General features: G+C 39.4%; 1 protein-coding gene across 1 annotated transcript in view; it reads right to left on the reverse strand.

Moving 5' to 3' along the window:
• gnb4b (guanine nucleotide binding protein (G protein), beta polypeptide 4b) overlaps window positions 1–15376 on the reverse strand; it is a 54921-nt gene that overhangs the window by 6787 nt on the left and 32758 nt on the right. The gene's annotated exons all lie outside the window — the stretch shown is intronic.

Consider the following 15376-nt stretch of genomic DNA (forward strand, 5'->3'; position numbering starts at 1 on the left):
GGCGCTGAACATGCTGATTGGTTGAGCTCACGCAGTTCAACCGGCATTTTTAAAAGTCTTTTGCGAGGTTCGTTCTGCGTTCAGTAAATATCAGTCTTTGCTCTCTGTCTGGTGGCGCGCGGTCGTCTCAGCCATCTCACGTTCAATGTCCGTAATAGCTGATAATAATATACATTGTCATTTTAAATCTAGCTTTACAAGCTTTCTGAATATGCTGCATGCTGCTGAATCTGCATATTAGTGCTCTTTTCTGTCGTTGTTAATTACCTCTTTAGTAAACCTATACATAACCAGCAAAAGCAGCAAAGCTTGAATCTCTTCCATACTCGTTATTAATTTTTTTTCACCATGTAAACGACCTGACCGATTACTTTTAAGTGTGTGTCCTTAAATGACGTGACAGCGCGCCGCGCTCATGTTGACAAGAGAAGAAAGCTAATTTTTCTGAGGGGTAAACTTTTTATTTCGTAAGTTATGAAGATAATGTTGAGTAATGACACAGCGTATATTGCCCCAGGCAGTTTTTACTTTAACTGCGCCTGACAGAAGAATTTTTTTTCTGAGATGATTATTACACTTTACAACAAATAGCTATAAATAATACTGTATTAGTCCTGGTTGCCGTTAAGAGTTGCTATGGCTACAGTTAACACAGTCCAGCTGCTGAAGAAAACAGCGTTGACATTTTTGGTGCGGCAGACAAACTGCATGTGACAAAATGATTGCGATTGAAAGTCATCACATGTAAACACCAGATCGGTTTAGATAACGTCTCATGTAAACAGTCCACTAAATCTTTCAATCGGTACACACACAAATGATTACTGTCCTTCACTGATTTTGGAGGAGCAGTCGCGCGCAGTCCTACATCACCGGACTAATTTGCCTAATCTTCTCGGAACTTTATCGCGGTCGAAACGCAGACAGCTGCAGGTCTGGGGGGGAGAAAAGTTCCTGTAAAAAAGTTCCTGGTACAAATTGTTCCGGGTAATTTTGGTGGAAACGGGGCTTTACATTGCATTCAAGATACACATTTTACATTTTGTCCACTCTTATAAATAATAGCGATGTATTATAGCGATGCAGATTAAAACTAGGCGATTTCCTAGGCAGATATTGACTTGGGACTATATTATGGGGAAGCACTGCTACTTGGGCGCAGAGATATCACAACACATTGCGATCGCTCAACAGCGTGAGGATGAGCAGTGATATCTCTGCTTCCCCATAATATAGTCCCAAGTCAGTATCTGCCTAGGAAATCGCCTAGTCTTAATCTGCATCGCTATTTGCACTCATTGGCCCTCATTTATCAATCTTGCGTAGAAACTGGTGTATATGTTGGCGTAAGATTATGCTTACACTCCTCTCACCGCCTGATTTATGAAGCTGTGCGTACCAATCCAGGTGTACGCAATACTTGCCCTTGATAAATGTGGCGGCTGAAAACGATCGTCATTAGAATAACACGCCCCTATAGATTCAAGTCTCCGCCTCCCCCACGCCCTCATTTTACGCCATGGACAAACAGAAGACGGCAAAGAAGCGAAACTTCTCCGACGTGGAGATCGGGCGCGCTCAATCATTTCACTAGTCCACTAGTCAGGGCACTGATTAGGACACAAGTCAATGGGCTGACTCCCTGATCAGTGCCCTGACAAGTGGAGTAGTGAGATGATTGAGACGCGCCCATCGAGACCATCACCAGGGAAGTGAAAAAAAAACCCCGAAATTGTTTTATTTGGGAGTTTAAAGAGTGGGAATAAAGGCACCTACAAAAACCAAATATGGACCCAAATTACGAGTACTCTTAATAGTGTGGGGGTTGAGAAGCGCACTCCAGCAGTTTAAAGCTGTTTGAATGATAAATTACCATCACAATGCATTATTTTACAGCACATGTTTTGAAACAATTAGCATTTAATTTCGTATCACGGCACATGTATTGGGGTGTACAATAGTGATGATGATGTGATGTGGAGTACTAGCATTCATTCACATTAATAATTACATGACAATTTGTAAGATTCTTATTATTATTAGGGCCCAAGCCCTGAAAGGGCGCAGAGCCCTATTGTTCTTCTAAGGATTATTATTAGGGCCCAAGCCCTGAAAGGGCGCAGAGCCCTATTGTTCTTCTAAGGATTATTATTATTAGGGCCCAAGCCCTGAAAGGGCGCAGAGCCCTATTGTTCTTCTAAGGATTATTAGGGCCCAAGCCCTGAAAGGGCGCAGAGCCCTATTGTTTTCTTTAGAGTTCTTTTTTTTTTTCTTTTTCTTTTTTTTACGACTATACAGGCATTTTTGGGCCCCTTCCCATGCTCGAAAACTCTTGAAACTTTGCACACGCATCAGAATGCGCGGCCATCAGGGCCGGGCTATAGATGGTACCCGGGCGTGGCAGGGGAGCTCGACAGCGCCCCCTTGAATGCGATATTTGACTTGGTCCATAAATCAAAAACGTTTGAACATACATATATGAAACTCGGTACACATATAGAGCTCATCGGGCCGAACAACTTTCGTGCTCTAAGTTATGTGTCAGCCTAACAGGAAGTGAGCTATTATGGGTTGTTCGGAAAACGCATGCTCTGGAATTTGCGATACTCCTCCTAGACGATTGATCCGATCAGCACCAAACTCGGTCAGCATGAAGTCAAGACACTGAGGATGCTAAATTGCGAGCAACTTTTTGAAACCTCAAACGGTTTAGCCGTAGCGAAGAGATGAATTTATGGCGAGAAAAGGGAAACAGGAAGTGTGTTATAACTTTTGCATACATTAATTCATTTTGATGAAACTTCAGCTGTGTGTTCGTTGTAAGAGGCCGATCACATGGATATGACTTTTGTGAGTCAAAGTTATAGCGCCACCAACTGGCAGCAGGAAGTGTCACTTTTGTCCAAAGTGGGGGGTTCGTTTTATCTACATTCACCAAACTCTGTATATATATTGTACTTTTCGAGCCGGACAACTTTCTAATTTACAGTCATTAGCTCTGACCAACAGGAAGTCAGATAATTTGGTTGGAAGATAACAAGAAGTCGAAAGCGAGCTCTGAGTTTTTACCTTCTCCTCAAAAGCGATTCATTCAATCTCCTCCAAACTCGGACAACATGAAGTAAATATACGGAAGATGCTAAAATGCGAACGGTTATTGGATATCTCAAACGGTCTTCCCGTAGCAAAAGCCTAAAAAAGACAAAATAAGCACACAAGTGCCTGGTTCATAAATAAGGCTATACTCCCACCTGCTGGTTATTCTATATAATCACACTTTTTTTTCTGTTTTTTTTTTTCCTGTTTTTTCAGCACTTATGCTCTCCCTTAAATGACCAGTAGAGGGCAATATTGTATAAGTTTTCAAGCAAAAAAACTTGCCTCTGTGTGTGTGTGTGTGTGTGAATGGTTTTCTAGCCTGGTGGGGACTTAAACCTGAATGCACACAGACTCATGGGGACTTCCCAATGGGTACAAAAGCTTATAAATCAGACAGAATGAGTTCTTTTAAAAATGTGAAAATGCAGAAAGTTGTGTGATGGGTAGGTTTAGGGGTAGGAGCAGTGTAGGAGGACAGAATATATGGTTTGTACAGCATAAAAACCATTACGTCTATGGTAAGTCCCCAAAAAGATAGTGAACCAGACGTGTGTGTGTGTGTGTGTGTGTGTGTGTGTGTGTGTGTGTGTGTGTGTGTGGAGAGAGAGGGAGGGGGGCTGATTTCTACCTTCAGCTTACTACAGTGTGTGTGTGTGTGTGTGTGTGTGTGTGTGTGTGTGTGTGTGTGTGTGTGTGTGTGTGTGTGTGTGTGTGTGTGTGTGGAGAGAGAGGGAGGGGGGCTGATTTCTACCTGCAGCTTACTACTGTATGTTTGTGTGTGTGTGTGTGGAGAGGTGGGGGGGCTGATTTCTACCTTCAGCTTACTACAGTGTGTCTGTGTCTGTGTGTGTGTGTGTGTGTGTGTGTGTGTGTGTTTCTAGCCTGTTGGGGACTTAAACCTGAATGCACACAGACTCATGAGGACTCGTGTCACTGTAGGGACCTAAACTGAGGTCCCAATGGGTACAGAAGCTTATAAATCAGACAGAATGAGTTCTTTTGAAAAGGTGATAATGCAGAAAGTTGTGTGATGGGCAGGTTTAGGGGTAGGAGCAGTGTAGGAGGACAGAATATATGGAGTGTACAGCATAAAAACCATTACGTCTATGGTGAGTGCCCAAAAAGATAGTGAACCAGACGTGTGTGTGTGTGTGTGTGTGTGTGTGTGTGTGTGTGTGTGTGTGTGTGTGTGTGTGTGTGTGTGTGTGAGAGAGAGAGAGAGAGAGAGAGAGAGAGAAAGAGAGAGAGAGAGAGAGAGAGAGAGAGAGACACTTTTCTGTCTAAAAAGATTACCTCTCAATGCTTTGGCCTGCATTAAATGATTAAACATATTATTCTGGGTTTGAATAAAAAAATAAATGTATAAAACAAGTTTATTTGTAGGGCATTGACAATATTGTTTTATATAATTAGTTAAATAATTGTGGTAATACAAATAATTATAATTAAAAAAATATAAATATAAAAAAAATTACCCCCCCTCTCCCTCTCTCAGGATCACTCTGTGTGTGTGCGTGTGTGTGTGTGTGTGTGTGTGTGTGTGTGTAGGGGGTCTCTCTCACTCTGTGTGTGTGTCGCCTTGTCTCTTGTTTTTTCATAATTTAACCCTTTCATTTCATAGGCTATCACAAATATCTATCACTTTATTGTGAAAAATAAGTAAAAAAAAAAAAAACATATATTATATCTTTAATTAAATAATGGTCTTCTGAACTTACAAAATTTTGAGCTGCAAAAAATATATTTGCACATAATTGAAAGTGATGTCCCAATACTTTTAATTGTTTTCTATAACATGGGCTTTAAAGAAGGTCATGTGCTGTGTTTGCAAAGATCACGTATGACACCTCTTTAAACTAATTATTTATTGATAGAATTCAAATGGATAAAAAAAAAAAAATCACATGATCTTATAAAAGTGGCTGTTTATAATAAACTTCCATAAATTATATGCACGCATATTACTCTTACCTGACACTGATATTAAAATCATTGTTGCGGTCTCTGTGATTTGGCTTAATTTATTTTTAAGAGAAGTGTAAGGATAATACAACTTCAGCATTTGGACAGTATTCTGCACTCATTTTGAAATTGACATTTGACATCACCTGACATAAAATGAATGAATAAAATGTAATTGATCTCATAGATGTGACTGTTGTGGTTCCTGGTCATAGCAGCACCAGTTGCTGCAGTTAATGAGGTGAATTCAAATGACTTTGACATAGTCCCTTTATTTATTTTTTCCCATTAATTACCTATTGGCCTGCAGTGCACAGTTAAGCTGATGCCACCGGGGTGGCGGTGCCACCGGCTTGGGCCCGTCATCGCTGCTCGCAGCTTTAATTATTATTATTATTATTATTATTATTATTATTATTAGGGCCCAAGCCCTGAAAGGGCGCAGAGCCCTATTGTTCTTCTAAGGATTATTATTATTATTATATATTATTATTTTTTTTACCGACTATTTGGGCATTTTTGGGGCCTTTCCCATGCTTAAAAACTCTTGAAACTTTGCACACGCATCAGAATGCGCGGCCATCAGGGCCGGGCTGAGGCTGGGACCCGGGCGTGGCAGGGGGGCTCGACAGCGCCCCCTAAAGTGGGCTCTGAAAACGTGGTCTATAAATCAAACACACTTGCACGTACATATATGAAACTCGGTACACATATAGAGCTCATCGGGCCGAACAACTTTCGTGCTCTAAGTTATGCGTCAGCCCAACAGGAAGTGAGCTATTAGGGGTTGTTGAACGCATGCTGTGGAACGCATGCTGTGGAATTTGCGATACTCCTCCTAGACGATTCACCCGATCAGCACCAAACTCGGTCAGCGTGAAGTCAACACACTGAGGATGCCAAATTGCGAGCAACTTTTTGATATCTCAAACGGTTTGGCCGTGGCGAAGAGACGAATTTATGGCGAGAAAAGGGAAACAGGAAGTGTGTTATAACTTCTGCATACATTAATTCATTTTGATGAAACTTCAGCTGTGTGTTCGTTGTAGGAGGCCGATCACATGGATATGACTTTTGTGAGTCAAAGTTATAGCGCCACCAACTGGCAGCAGGAAGTGTGTCACTTTCAAAATTGCTTTAAATCCCCATCTTATTTTCACCCGATTCACTTCAAACTTCATCAGTATAATGTCAAAACATGGCAGATATAGACATATGAATGGATTCCTGATTCTTGAAATACTGTTGTCATGGCAACGTGTCAAAGTCTAATAATCTTTTTATGTGTTTTTGAGACTCTTAGCATGCTTGAAATTGCATGAAACTCAACACACACATCAGACATGCTGTCCAGAAGATGCAAGCAAAGATTCAGAAACGGGCGTGGTAGAGGGGCTCAATAGCGCCATCTTTTGTCCAAAGTGGGGGGTTAGTTTTATCTACAGTCACCAAACTCGGTATATATATTGTACTTTTCGAGCCGGACAACTTTCTAATTTACTGTCATTAGCTCTGACCAACAGGAAGTTAGATAATCTGGTTTGAAAATGAGAAAAAGTGAAAAGCGAGCTCTGAGTTTTTACCTTCTCATCAAAAGCGATTCATTCAATCTCCTCCAAACTCGGACAACATGAAGTAAATATACAGAAGATGCTAAAATGCGAACGGTTATTGGATATCTCAAACGGTGTTCCCTTAGCAAAAGCCTAAAAAACACAAAATAAGCACACCAGTGCCTGGTTCATAAATAAGGCTATACTCCCACCTGCTGGTTATTCTATATAATCACAGTTTTTTTTTTTTTTTTTTTTTTTTTTTCTCAACACTTATGCTCTCATTTAAATGACCAGTAGAGGGCGATATTGTATAAGTTTTCAAGCAAAAAACCTTGCCTCTGTGTGTGTGTGTGTGTGTGTGTGAATAGTTTTTTAGCCTGGTGGGGACTTAAACCTGAATGCACAAAGACTCATGGGGACTTCCCAATGGGTACAAAAGCTTATAAATCATACAGAATGAGTTATTTTGAAAATGTGAAAATGCAGAAAGTTTTGTGTGATGGGTAGGTTTAGGGTAGGAGCAGTGTAGGAGGACAGAATATATGGTTTGTACAGTATAAAAACCATTAAGTCTATGGTGAGTCCCCAGAAAGATAGCACACCAGAGACCAGACATGTGACTCTGACTGTGTGTGTGTGTGTGTGTGTGTGTCTGATGGGGGATGGGTGCCAGTTGCATTTTGATGAGGAAAAGATTAGCTCTTTTATTGCTGTGTGCTTTGGCCAGCATTAAAGGATATATATATATATATATATATATATATATATATATATATATATATATATATATATATATATATATATATATATATATATATATATATATATTTCTGGGTTTGAATAAAAAAATGGAAAAAGTATGGAACCAGTTAATTTGTAGAGCATTGACAATATCGTTTTATATAATTAGTTTCGTAATTGTGAAAATACAAATATAAAAAGACCTTTAGATAAATACTAAAGTCAACTCGGTCAACATGAAACAAAGGACACTGAAGATTTGACAGGCATTGACAATATTTTTTATATAATTAGTTTAATAATTGTGTTAATACAAAGAAGGTGGGAGTATAGCCTTATTTATGAACACGGCTGGATAAGTCTTTGAGAAAAATGTAAAAAAATAAAACACTTGGCTAGTTTTTTCTATAGTCACCAAACTCAGAAAGAATAAAAATGTAAAATGAATGTACTTTTTGTATTTTTTTTATCAATATATTGGTTTTCTTTAACATTTTGTATTTGAAGATTAATTCTTAAAACTAAAATACTAACATAAAAAAAACACATTTGAGTTTCTTTTTCAAATAATTTTCTCTGACCATTTAGATTTTATTATTATTTTTTGTTTAAAATCTTGTTCAATGTTCATGTTTTTCTAGCCTGGTGGGGACTTCAACCTGAATGCACACAGACTCATGGGGACTCGTGTCACTGTAGGGACCTAAATTGAGGTCCCAATGGGTACAAAAGCTTATAAATCACACAGAATGAGTTCTTTTGAGAATGTAAATTTAATTTTTTGTGTCAAATCTTGTTCAATCGGAATCAGACTATGCCTCTCTCTTTCTGTCTGTCCTTACCCCCCCCCACTCTCTCAGGCTCACTCTGTGTGTGTGTGTGTGCGTGTGTGTGTGCGTGAGTGTGTGTGGTGGGAGGGGGGTCTCTCTCACTCTGTGTGTGTGTGTGTGTGTGTGTGTGTGTGTGTGTGTGTGTGTGTGTGTCACCTTGTCTCTTGATTGTCATAATTTAACGCTTTTATATCATAGGCTATCACAAATAGCTATCACTTTGATGTGAAAAATAAGTTAAAAAAACCACACAAAATATAACATATCTTTAAAAAATATACAGGCCTTCTGGACTTACAAAATTGTGCATGTATATTACTCTTACCTGACACTGATATTAAAATCATTTTTGTGGTTTCTGCGATTTAGATTTATTTATTTATTTATATTTTTAAAAATATTGAATGCCACACATATTAAAATAAAAACATGCATGCTTTTTACTGCATAAGACTGGTGAACAAACAGAAGCTACAGTAGGTCAAAAACACAAAGAGAAGTGTAAGGATAATACAACTTCAGCATTTGGACAGTATTCTGCACTCATTTTGAAATTGACATTTGACATCATCTGACATAAAATTAGTGAATAAAATGTAATTGATCTCATAGATGTGAGTGTTGTGGTTCCTGGTCATAGCAGCACCAGTTTCTGCAGTTAATGAGGTGAATTCAAATGACTTTGACATAGAGCTTTTATTTTTTCCCATATTAAATGCCTATTGGCCTTCTGCGCACAGTTAAGCTGATGCCACCGGGGTGGCGGTGCCCCCGGCTTGGGCCCGTCATCGCTGCTCGCAGCTTTAATTTTTTGTTATTATTATTATTTATTATTTTTTTACGCGACTATTTGGGCATTTTTGGGGCCCTTCCCATGCTCGAAAACTCTTGAAACTTTGCACACGCATCAGAATGCGCGGCCATCAGGGTCGGGCTGAGGCTGGGACCCGGGCGTGGCAGGGGGGCTCGACAGCGCCCCCTAAAGTGGGCTCTGAAAACGGGGTCTATAAATCAAACACACTTGCACGTACACATATGAAACTCGGTACACATATAGAGCTCATCGGGCCGAACAACTTTCGTGCTCTAAGTCATGCGTCAGCACAACAGGAAGTGAGCTATTATGGGTTGTTCGGAAAACGCATGCTGTGGAATTTGCGATACTCCTCCTAGACGATTCACCCGATCAGCACCAAACTCGGTCAGCAGGAAGTCAAGACACTGAGGATGCTAAATTGCGAGCAACTTTTTGATATCTCAAACGGTTTGGCCGTGGCGAAGAGACGAATTTATGGCGAGAAAAGGGAAACAGGAAGTGTGTAATAACTTCTGCATACATTAATTCATTTTGATGAAACTTCAGCTGTGTGTTCGTTGTAAGAGGCCGATCACATGGATATGACTTTTGTGAGTCAAAGTTATAGCGCCACCAACTGGCAGCAGGAAGTGTCACTTTTGTCCAAAGAGGAGGGTTAGTTTTATCTACATTCACCAAACTCGGTATATATATAGTACTTTTCGAGCCGGACAACTTTCTAATTTACTGTCATTAGCTCTGACCAACATGAAGTCAGATAATTTGGTTGGAAGATAACAAGAAGTGGCAAAGCGAGCTCTGAGTTTTTACCTTCTCCTCAAAAGCGATTCATTCAATCTCCTCCAAACTCGGACAACATGAAGTAAATATACAGAAGATGCTAAAATGCGAACGGTTATTGGATATCTCAAACGGTGGTCCCGTAGCAAAAGCCTAAAAAACACAAAATAGGGACACACGTGCCTGGTTCATAAATAAGGCTATACTCCCACCTGCTGGTTATTCTATATATCACACTGGCTGTTTTTCTGTTTTTTTTCTGTTTTTTCAACACTTATGCTCTCCCTTAAATGACCAGTAGAGGGCAATATTGTATAAGTTTTCAAGCAAAAAACCTTGCCTCTCTGGTTTTCTAACCTGGTGGGGACTTAAACCTGAATGCACACAGACTCATTGGGACTTCCCAATGGGTACAAAAGCTTATAAATCAGACAGAATGAGTTCTTTTGAAGAAAGTTTTGTGTGATGGGTAGGTTTAGGGGCAGGAGCAGTGTAGGATGACAGAATATATGGTTTGTACAGCATAAAAACCATTACATCTATGAGTCCCCAGAAAGATAGTGAACCAGACATGAGTATGTGTGAATGTGTGTGTGTTTGTGGGTGGGTGTGTGTGTGTTGTGGATGGGGGATGGTGGATGGTGGATGGGCTTAACTGATAAGAGTTGCCTGCAGCATACTTCAGCATTACTACTGTGTGTGTGTGTTCGTGTGTGCGTGCGTGCGTGCGTGTGTGTGTGTTCTTTTTTCTAGCCTGGTGGGGACTTCAACCTGAATGCACACAGACTCATGGGGACACGTGTCACTGATTTCTACAGTGTGTGTGTGTGTGTGTGTGTGTGTGTGTGTGTGTGTGTGTGTGTGTGTGTGTGTGTGTGTGTGAGCCACTCTTCTGTCTAAAAAGATTACCTCTCAATGCTGTGCTCTGGCCTGCATTCAAGGATAAAAAAATTTATTCTGGGTTTGAATAAAAAAAATGAATGTATAAAACCAGTTTATTTGTAGGGCATTGACAATATTGTTTTATATAATTAGTTAAATAATTGTGTTAATACAAATAATTATTAATAAAAAATATAAATATAAAAAAACATTACTAACAAAAGAAAAAACCCATTTAATTGTCTTTAAAAAAAAAAAAAAAAAAGTAGTGTGTGTAACTTAAAAAATGAGAAGATTAATGCCTTTTGTTTAAGGACAAAAATGAGAACCAATGAGCTACCGGCATATAGAATAACCAGAAGGTGGAAGTGTAGCCTTATTTAGTAACCAGGTTGGATATGTCCTAGGGAACACTGTTTTGAAGATTAAACTATTGTTGTTATTGCAACACAGTGTTTTCAGACAGTGAAATAAAAACAATGTTCGCTCACTGTTTAGATTTTGTGTCTGTCATTCCCCTCCCCCCTCACTCTCCCTCTCTCAGGATCACTCTATGTGTGTGTGTGGAGGGGGTCTCTCTCCCTCTCTCAGGATCACTCTATGTGTGTGTGTGTGTGTGTGGAGGGGGTCTCTCTCACTCTGTGTGTGTCGCCTTGTTTTTTTTTTTTTTTTCATAATTTAACCCTTTCATATCATAGGCTATATCAGCAATTTCTATCACTTTATTGTGAAAAATAAGTTTAAAAAATGTATTATATATATATATATATATATATATATATATATATATATATATATATATATATATATATATATATATATATATATATATATATATATATATATATATATATATAACACTGGTCTTCTGAACTTACAATATTTTGAGCTGCAAAAAATGCATTTGCACATAATTGAAAGTGACCTATTATATCCTAATACTTTTAATTGTTTTCTATCACATGAGCTTTAAAGAAGGTCATGTGCTGTGTTTGCAAAGATCACGTATGTCACCTCTTTACACTAATAATTTATTGATATAATTCAAATGGATTAAAAAAATAATTTCACATGATCTTATAAAAGTGGCTGTTTATAATAAACTTCTATAAATGATATGCACGCATATTACTCTTACCTGACACTGATATTAAAATCATTGTTGCGGTCTCTGTGATTTGGCTTAATTTATTTTTAAGAGAAGTGTAAGGATAATACAACTTCAGCATTTGGACGGTATTCTGCACTCATTTTGAAATTGACATTTGACATCATCTAACATAAAATTAATGAATAAAATGTAATTGATCTCAGAGATGTGAGTGTTGTGGTTCCTGGTCATAGCAGCACCAGTTGCTGCAGTTAATGAGGTGAATTCAAATGACTTTGACATAGTCCCATTATTTATTTTTTCCCATATTAAATGCCTATTGCCTGCTGTGCACAGTTAAGCTGATGCCACCGGGGTGGCGGTGCCACCGGCTTGGGCCCGCCATCGCTGCTCGCAGCTTTAATTTATTATTATTTTTTTTACCGACTATTTGGGCATTTTTGGGGCCTTTCCCATGCTCGAAAACTCTTGAATCTTTGCACACGCATCAGAATGCGCGGCCATCAGGGCCGGGCTGAGGCTGGGACCCGGGCGTGGCAAGGAGGCTCGACAGCGCCCCCTAAAGTGGGGTCTGAAAACGGGGTCTATAAATCAAACACACTTGCACGTACATATATGAAACTCGGTACACATATAGAGCTCATCGGGCCGAACAACTTTCGTGCTCTAAGTTATGCGTCAGCCCAACAGGAAGTGAGCTATTATGGGTTGTTCGGAAAACGCATGCTGTGGAATTTGCGGTACTCCTCCTAGACGATTGACCCGATCAGCACCAAACTCGGTCAGCATGAAGTCAAGACACTGAGGATGCTAAATTGCGAGCAACTTTTTGATATCTCAAACGGTTTGGCCGTGGCGAAGAGACGAATTTATGGCGAGAAAAGGCAAACAGGAAGTGTATTATAACTTCTGTATACATTAATTCATTTTGATGAAACTTCAGCTGTGTGTTCGTTGTAAGAGGACGATCACATGGATATGACTTTTGTGAGTCAAAGTTATAGCGCCACCAACTGGCAGCAGGAAGTGTGTCACTTTCAAAATTGCTTTAAATCCCCATCTTATTTTCACCCGATTTACTTCAAACTTCATCAGTATTATGTCAAAACATGGCAGATATAGACATATGAATGGATTCCTGATTCTAGAAAAACTGTTGTCATGGCAACGTGTCAAAGTCTAATAATCTTTTTTGGTGTTTTTGAGACTCTTCACATGCTTGAAATTGCATGAAACTCAACACACACATCAGACATGCTGTCCAGAAGATGCAAGCAAAGATTCAGAAACGGGCGTGGTAGAGGGGCTCAGTAGCGCCATCTTTTGTCCAAAGTGGGGGGTTAGTTTTATCTACATTCACCAAACTCGGTATATATATTGTACATTTCGAGCCGGACAACTTTCTAATTTACAGTCATTAGCTGTGACCGACAGGAAGTCAGATAATTTGGTTGGAAGATAACAAGAGGTCGAAAGCGAGCTCTGAGTTTTTACCCTCTCCTCAAAAGCGATTCATTCAATCTCCTCCAAACTCGGACAACATAAAGTAAATATACAGAAGATGCTAAAATGCGAACGGTTATTGGATATCTCAAACGGTGTTCCCGTAGCAAAAGCCTAAAAAAGATAAAATAAGCACACAAGTGCCTGGTTCATTAATAAGGCTATACTCCCACCTGCTGGTTATTCTATATAGCACACAGTTTTTTTTTGTTTTTTCTTGTTCAACACTTATGCTCTCACTTAAATGACCAGTAGAGGGCAATATTGTATAAGTTTTCAAGCAAAAAACCTTGCCTCTGTGTGTGTGTGAGAATGGTTTTCTAGCCTGGTGGGGACTAAAACCTGAATGCACACAGACTCACGGGGACTTCCCAATGGGTACAAAAGCTTATAAATCAGACAGAAGGAGTTCTTTTGAAAATGTAAAAATGCAGAAAGTTTTGTGTGATGGGCTGAACTGATAAGAGTTGCCTGCAGCATACTTTAGCATTACTAGTGTGTGTGTGTGTGTGTGTGTGTGTGTGTGTGTGTGTGTGTGTGTGTGTGTGTGTTCTTTTTTCTAGCCTGGTGGGGACTTCAACCTGAATGCACACAGACTCATGGGGACACGTGTCACTGATTTCTACAGTGAGTGTGTGTGTGTGTGTGTGTGTGTGTGTGTGTGTGTGTGTGTGTGTGTGTGTGTGTGTGTGTGTGAGAGAGAGAGAGAGCCACTCTTCTGTCTAAAAAGATTACCTCTCAATGCTGTGCTTTGGCCTGCATTAAAGGATTAAACATATTATTCTGGGTTTGAATAAAAAAAAATCATGTATAAAACCAGTTTATTTGTAGGGCATTGACAATATTGTTTTATATAATTAGTTAAATAATTGTGTTAATACCAATAATTATTAATAAAAATATATAAATATAAAAAAACATTACTAACAAAAGAAAAAACACATTTAATTGTCTTTAAAAAGAAAAGGAAAAAATAAGTAGTGTGTGTAACTTAAAAATGAGAAGAATAATGCCTTTTGTTTAAGGACAAAAATGAGAACCAATGAGCTACCGGCATATAGAATAACCAGAAGGTGAGAGTGTAGCCTTATTTAGTAACCAGGTTGGATATGTCCTAGGGAACACTGTTTTGAAGATAAAACTATTGTTGTTATTGCAAAACAGTGAAATAAAAACAATGATCTCTCACTGTTTAGATTTTGTGTCTGTCATTCCCCTTCCCCCTCACTCTCCCTCTCTCAGGATCACTCTATGTGTGTGTGTGTGTGTGTGTGTGTGTGTGTGTGTGTGTGTGTGTGTGTGTGTGTGTGTGTGGAGGGGGTCTCTCTCACTCTGTGTGTCGCCTTGTTTCTTGTTTTTCATAATTTAACCATTTCATATCATAGGCTATCAGCAATATCTATCACTTTATTGTGAAAAATAAGTTTTAAAAAATGTATTATATATATATTGAGCTGCAAAAAATACATTTGCACATAATTGAAAGTGATGTCCTAATTAGGGCCCAAGCCCTGAAAGGGCGCAGAGCCCTATTGTTCTTCTAAGGATTATTAGGGCCCAAGCCCTGAAAGGGCGCAGAGCCCTATTGTTCTTCTAAGGATTATTTTTCTTTTTTTTTGTTATTATTATTATTTATTATTTTTTTACGCGACTATTTGGGCATTTTTGGGGCCCTTCCCATGCTCGAAAACTCTTGAAACTTTGCACACACATCAGAAAGCGCGGCCATCAGGGCCGGGCTAAGGCTGGGACCCGGGCGTGGCAGGGGGGCTCGACAGCGCCCCCTAAAGTGGGGTCTGAAAACATGGTCTATAAATCAAACACACTTTCACGTACATATATGAAACTCGGTACACATATAGAGCTCATCGGGCCGAACAACTTTCGTGCTCTAAGTTATGCGTCAGCCCAACAGGAAGTGAGCTATTATGGGTTGTTCAGAAAACGCACGCTCTGGAATTTGCGATACTCCTCCTAGACGATTCACCCAATCAGCACCAAACTCGGTCAGCCTGAAGTCAAGACACTGAGGATGCTAAATTGCGAGCAACTTTTTGATATCTCAAACGGTTTGGCCGTGGGGAAGAGACGAATT

Source organism: Pseudorasbora parva, chromosome 22 (genome assembly GCF_024679245.1).
Source record: "Pseudorasbora parva isolate DD20220531a chromosome 22, ASM2467924v1, whole genome shotgun sequence".
NCBI lineage: Eukaryota > Metazoa > Chordata > Actinopteri > Cypriniformes > Gobionidae > Pseudorasbora > Pseudorasbora parva.